This window comes from Athene cunicularia, assembly GCF_003259725.1.
Source record: "Athene cunicularia isolate RWA chromosome 2 unlocalized genomic scaffold, athCun1 chr2_part1, whole genome shotgun sequence".
Taxonomy (NCBI): Eukaryota; Metazoa; Chordata; class Aves; order Strigiformes; family Strigidae; genus Athene; species Athene cunicularia.
In genome coordinates this window covers 122,986,939-122,993,890 of record NW_020799095.1, presented here as the reverse complement: position 1 = coordinate 122,993,890, position 6,952 = coordinate 122,986,939, and the positions used below count along the sequence as shown (strand labels likewise).

The 6,952-nt window shown below is 39.6% G+C and overlaps 1 long non-coding RNA gene across 1 annotated transcript; it reads right to left on the bottom strand.

Annotated features, from left to right (window-relative positions):
* Nucleotides 1-327: 327 nt before the first annotated feature.
* On the bottom strand, nt 328-6,946 carry LOC113476500. Its single transcript, XR_003397738.1, has 3 exons — nt 6,556-6,946; nt 5,589-5,674; nt 328-404 (listed from the first exon to the last, which is right to left on the bottom strand). It is a non-coding gene; the product is annotated as an uncharacterized LOC113476500 (long non-coding RNA).
* Between the last annotated feature and the right edge of the window lie 6 nt (nt 6,947-6,952).

Sequence of the window (6,952 nt, the reverse complement as noted above, 5' to 3'; positions counted from 1 at the left end):
GAATGACAAAGGAAGGTATTGACAAGGTTTATAAATTTCTTACTAGCAGGGATGCCACTGCCCCCAAGGTAAGAGCTGCCCCAATTTGCACACATACTCATACTTCGAGAGCAATTTCTGAATGCCCAGAAGTAGTCATTGCTGGAATTACCTCCCTCTGAATCCGAAACGATTAGGCTGACCCCCAAAATGGTTAAATAACTCAGAAATGGTGTTTTGGTAAACTGCATGATCAAGCAAGTCATCACAGAAAGGAAGATCCCTTTGTATTTACCAATTGCTTGAGAGATGATTAGTAACACGGTCCAGTGTTCTGATGAGCTGGCAAAAAACTGTGCCCAGAACCTCTGAGAACTGGCAGTTTCAGAGCATCTTAGATTGCCTCAAGAAAGAGGTCAGCTGCACTGTGACACCAAACATTTGAAAGAATTAGGGCTGCTGCCACCGGGATTTTCCAAATAGAATATCTACATATGTTAGGTGGAATAGAGGCAAGATAAATTCAAAACTTCATAAACACCTCAAATTTTCTGGAAGGCTGCAACAGACCTTGTGTTTCCAAGGTGGCACAGGCATTATGTGTACTGCATGGCCAGTCTGCCCACGTGCTGGATACAGCTGACTTTGACCAAGAGGGGCTTTGTTTAGCTCAAAACAGCATGGACTCTTCGGTGCATGTTTGCTCATGTTAGTCCAGTTTCCTAACCATAATTCTACTCATCTCCCCAAAGGCATGCTGTAATTTACTTTCAATATGCACTTTTGCACTTCTGTGGAAAGCTAAGGAGGATGCTTTGCTCTCTGCAGAGAGGAGGAAGCTTTTCAGGAAGGAATTGCAGTGAACTGCTTGAGGAAGCCATCGGCTTGCCAATTGGCTTGCCAAGATGAGGATTTCAAAAGGGAAAGAGAAGTGGATTCCTTCTCCTCTTTTTTTTTTTTTTTTTCACTACTAAGTCTAAAAAAAGGAACTTCTAAGCACAGTGAGAGATTGATTTTAAATCTATCACTGAGTCATTCTCCAATTTTTCAGTTGTAAGAGCTACCTAACTAGCAGTGACATACTAAAAGATCTTTATTTCTCCAGGTACCACTTGGTGTGGTTGAAGAATATAGTAAAACTGAGACTAATTTGCTGTGAATGCTGGTGCACTAGACCATGAGGTTGAGTGTCAGTAGAAAGCTGCATGTGACACACAGATTACAGGCTATTTTTTATTGTCAAACTCAATCCTTCATTCAAATGAATACATTGTCAGAACCCTAATTATTTCCGTTAGAAATTCTGCATCTTGTTAAAAAAAAGGGGCATAAAGTCTTCTCTGCAAATTCCTGATCATTGCATTACAATTCCAAGTCATTTGTGAATTATTCCACCATTTAATTTACAGCCTGTTTCTCTCTATGTGGGCTCTGATTACAGAATCATCAATCATTATACAGTATTAGCCCAGTGATGAACCATCCAGGTTTGGTTTTTTTTTTTAGACCTGGTCCCAAAATAATGCCATTAGTTTCTTCCTCATTATCTCCTGTTCCTCATAACCGCTGACAGGAAAACTGGAAAATCTTTCCTTTTATTCAATCATCTTGCTCTTTTTTCAGCAGTGAGAATTTTGGGCAGATTCAGTGACAATCCTTCTGGCTTCATCTAGTACTACTAAGTTTCATGGACAGGTTTTGAAATTCTTCATTATCAAGCAAATGTTCTGTGCGTGCATTGAAAGCTGCTTCCCTGATTATCACTCTGAATGGAATTAAAGTTTGATCAACGAAAAAATTTCAACAGGCCTAGCCCCTGTTGGTGCACATCTACATGCAAAACTTAGAGCTTAATTATGCTTTGAGGGAACAAATGCACCAAAATAACACTACCTCTTGCCATTGCTGGTATCTTCAGGATGAGTCAGTGTACCAGAATCAAGGTGACTGGAGCATAATTAGAGCTCAAGGACTAGAGATCTGTGGAAATGCTGACAGCTGAAAGATGTGAATTGTGAACGATGTGACTTGTGCTGAAAGCTATGCAGATCTGCAAGGTGATGTGATCCCAGCAGAGCACAGCCCAAAACAAGTATGTGGAGACACTGGGACTGGTAGGAAGAGCTGGAAGTGGCTACCCGAGTAGCAAAGACCAGAGTCATGCTGAAGGAAAATGTCTATTTGAGTACAAAACCAAAAGACATTTTTTTTTTAACACTTTATAACAATATGATTAGAAATCCCACTGAGCAAGATTTGCCCCATGCCTGGAAACATTCAAGGTCAGGTTGGATGGGGTTCCACACAAGCTGATCTACTTGAAGGTGTCCCTGCTCATTGCAGGAGAGTTTGGACTAGATGACCTTTAAAGGTCCCTTCTAACCCAAATCATTCTATGATTCTATGATAAGGTTTACTACATCCCTGGGCAAGTAATGACACTGGGGTGACCTCACATTGCTGGGTGGCCGTTCAGACACTGCCTTTAGTGAAATCTTGCCCTAGATTTAAGACCCCAAGGCTATGGTACCTTTCCTGCCCAACATCAAGAACACCAGTGGGAAGTGATCAGTGGCTCACAGCTCAGGCTGATCTGGCATTTGGAGTGAGAGAAGTAACAGGAATTCACCCAGGCAGGCTGCTACCAGTGAACACGTTCCTCATGGCTTACTGCTGTGAGTGTAGCACAGCACTGACATAGCTTTCTTGCAAGGTTTTTATGCCACTACCTTTGGTTTTGTACCAGTGGTGTCACAGTGTGTGTTATATACAGACTGACCTGCTGGATTAATCAGTGGGAAATGGTACCTCAGGGACAGTATAGGCCATAGGAATGCAGGTAAAGATACTGAGTAGAACAGATCTTCAAAGGTTTGCATAGAAGAAGCCTCTGAAATAATATGAATAATTTTTATCCTTTGCTGTGCACAGATTGGGAGTACAACAGTCAAACCCTGAACTGGGAGCAACTTCCCTGTAGAGAAATTACCATTAAGGTCTTTTTGGGTTCTTTTCAGCTTTACTTAATACTTTTTACTTCTCTTGCCTATTTTATATCTGTGTTGGCAGATCTGGATTTTCTGCAAACTAAGAGCTTGGAACACTTTTGCTTTTATTCTTCTGAGAAAGTCGGTTTGGTAAATTTCTTTAGTTTAATAAGGAATTCACTGTGCTCATACATTTTCTGAAACCAACCCCAACTTTGGAGATTAATCGCTGTTCTCCTGGAGCAATTAAAAGACAAGTAAGTCTACAGCTCAACCTGGCAGCAACACAAGTCTTTTAGGGTCTGCTTCCTTTCAGAAATTTAACCTACTATTTTTGACAGGTTTATCATTTTCTGTCTCATGCATCAAGTAATACTCCTTGTCTTCGGAAATTTTGGGGAAGGAGAAAGAGGCTGATCACCTTTCTCTGAGAAAAGTTAAAATCTGTCATTCCATGATCCTGCTTTATTATACAAGGTTGTGTTCAATGCATTGACAGAAGTAATGTGATAAACATCAATATAAGATTCTGTTTAGCCACATGGTATTTCTTAATAACATGGAGAAAAATAAACCCCAATTTGCAAATAATCCTTCAAAAAAGCTTAACTCTATTACTGCCTAGTTCTATTCATTGAAATAAATGAGCAACATAAGGCCCTGTTTCCACAAGGGATTTCTCTAAATGAACGCATTTTCATGATTTAGGTGATGATGATAGTAGTGCCCTGCTCCAGCTTGAGTAAGAGAAAATGGAAGATCTTTTTATACCTAGACCACCATACCATCATCACCTATTAGAAAATCTTAACCTTGTGTGACTGTTTTACAGTGAGTCATATAAAACAGGGATGAGTTTGCTAATAATTGTTTTATTTTTAAATGTAAGCTATTCAGAACTACCAAGCTGTGACTACACAAGAGCACTTCACCTGTTAAGTATCTTCATTTCAGAAGATAAATACATCTTAAAACTGTGGTGAGAAGAACTTTAAAACCTGAATGTTCTAATGGCAAGGAGGCCCTAGAGATGACCAGGGACTACAAGCACAAAAGAAAGTGGCAACATTCAATGTGGCTCATGCCCATGACCTTAATTGGAAAATTAGAAATTAAGATGATGGATGTCTCTAATGTTTCTAGATTTCATTGCATTTATTTTGTGATTACATCATAAAAAATAAATACCCATCTATTTCTAATCTCTCTGAGTAACTCAGACAAGGTTGAGGCATGTGTCTGGGGCAGGAAGTAGATTATTTTGTTATGTAGCGGTGGAACTGAGAGAAACCTTCACAAGAAAACAATACTGAACAGATTATTTGAAGAGAAATTATCTCAGTTTAAAAAGCATATTTGGTACAAATACTTCAGTCAGACTTAACAGCTACATGAGGTCTGTACGTGTTACCTGCTAACAGGTAAAGAGGTTAATGAAGACACTGGCATAAAAAAATAAAAGGGGCTGCTGATCTGGTGTCACCTAAGGTTTTACTGTTGCCCATTCTCTAATTCTTGTGGTCAAATGAGGCTATATGGCTGCATTAGGACATGTAACTGGGATCCCCTTACTTTAAAACCACCATTGTCTTCCTGGCCAATTGAAGAACAATTTCTGTATGTCTTGCCTTGGGATAGATAGTTTTATTTGTTTCTACCATGAAGAGGAAGATAATACACTGAGATTTGCAATATATTCACCAAAAATAAAATCAAACAGGGGGTTGGGGGTGTGTGCGTTCAAGGATTAAAACCACAAACAGATGTGTTTATGTAGCTCAAAGAAGCAACATAAAAAGTAAGAGAAGTTTTGAATTTAAACCCTTTTGAAAGGGATGGAGAATCAAACAGCAATGGAAAGCAGAACTACTACTAAGGTATTATCCATTCAAAGGCAAGAACACGCATGAAAATGACTACTAAATCCATTGTCACAAATGTCTTTGAGATCAGTGAAGCGGAGATATTTAGTGAGTTGGCATTGCTCAAAACCCACTAATCTCCATGAGCAGACTGAGATTCAAAGCCGACCAGAGAGCAGCCCTTTGTTAATCATAATAAAGAATTTGCTGTATTCAAATGAAGTCACAGCAAAGTGGATGCATGCCAGTGCAGCACCAGTGTTCCGAGAGAAAGGCAAGCTAGGAAATTATAGACCCTTCATCTCAATGTCTGCAATTTGCAAAATAAAGAGTACAACCGAGGAGTAAGTTTGCAAAATGCATTTTCAAACGGAGTATCATTCTCTGTAATCTAGCTGCAGATAACTAGCAGGGATAGATGGTGTCGGTTAACTAATCTTTTTGAGAGAACTACGCTACACTTTAGTTATTAAACTTAAAATACTCAATAATTCATGTGAAGGGCTGCTCAACTAATGCTCCGTGGCAGAAAAAGGTTAATTCTCCTCTAGAATCAATGTCTGTTATTCTGTAAAGGAGAATGTCATGCTGCTGTAGGAAAATGGTAATCTAGGTCCAAAGTCTTCCAAGTTTGGGTTTTACAGACAGCTGAACACGTAAGCAGCATGAGAGGCAATATGACCACAGAAATAGAGACACAGACAGAAAATGATCCAATTTTTTTAACAAGAGCTGCATCAGTTATCTTCGGGACAGTTACCTGTGTCATGTGATAGTGATCCCAATCCTCTTTCACAAAGGTGTAATGCCAGTTTGATTACCTACTTCTCTGTCCCAGGAAACTGCCTATGAAGACCTGTGTTCAAGGGGAAATTAAAAGGCAAAAAAATATTAGAAACAAAATTCTTTGTTTCATCAACATCTCTGCTATCATTCATTACCTCAGAGCTACTCTCCAACTCCTGCTCCCCCTTTTTGTTGTCCTTCCTCTAACTGTAGCCATCCTCTGCTGTTCCTGTTGCTCCTTATCTGTGTTGTTTCTCTGAGCTGCTTCACTCTGCCTTTGTTTTCTACTTTTAGACTAAGTAACATGTTCTAAACAAGTAACTCAGACAAGATGGTAGATGCTTTGTTAAACTGTAGCTCAGGTGAAACTCATTATCTTGCCATCTACACCAAACACGTGCATTCTGTTAGCACTTTTTGACCACGTCGAGGAAAAGCCTCCAGGAGGACTCAGGTTGGCTTCTCCCTGTGCTCCCCAATCTTTCCTGCTGCTCCATTTCTCCCACAACAAAGCATAGCATAATGTTTGTTTTTGTTTTGTGTGTTTTTTTTAATAAATGTTTATATACAAATAAGTTCTATAAATACCGGAAAAGAACCCTTTGTATATAGTAACACTTTCAGTACCCACAAGGTTTTCTTTTTGCTTACATAAATTGTAGATTAAAATACATCACACCTCTACCAAAAGAAGCCAGTCAAACAGCTCTAGTGTTGCTGAACAAAACCCAATCATTTAGAAACCAAAACAAAACCAAAGCCCTAACCACCAGCCAAAGACGTGAGATTTAGTATGTGAAATTTAAGAGCTTTTGCTATTTCCTGGGGGGGGCTTGGGGGTGTGTGCTGCAGCTGAAGAACTGAACTTGCTGCAGCAATTAGTTGTCTGCTGTTTATACTAAGTGTATTCTACTCAAAACCCACAATGTGTTTAAGATTACATGCTTATTATGTCTGTAAAACAGGTAACTGCTGGAGTACAAATTGTCCCAACCAAATTCAAGTCAGAGGTTCCCACTTAATAAATTTAAACTCAATCATCGTGATGTGATTGAGCCAAGTTTGGGTCATTTTATGTATTTGCTGATTTCTGCACTGTTTACTTAAGTTTCCTAAGTTTTTTTCCACTGAGGAAGATCACAAAGGTTTTGTTTGGATATTTTTAAGGAAGATGAAAGTCTTGCACATCCTCCGATTTCAGTAACGGGGGCTTTAAGGTGTTTACTTATAACCAGCTACTGAAGTGATTATCGCAGAGGCCGTACCTCACATCGGAATCGGCGAGGGCTTAAAGGAACGAGCTGTGCCGCGGCGGGGCGGGCGGGAGCTCAGCGCAGA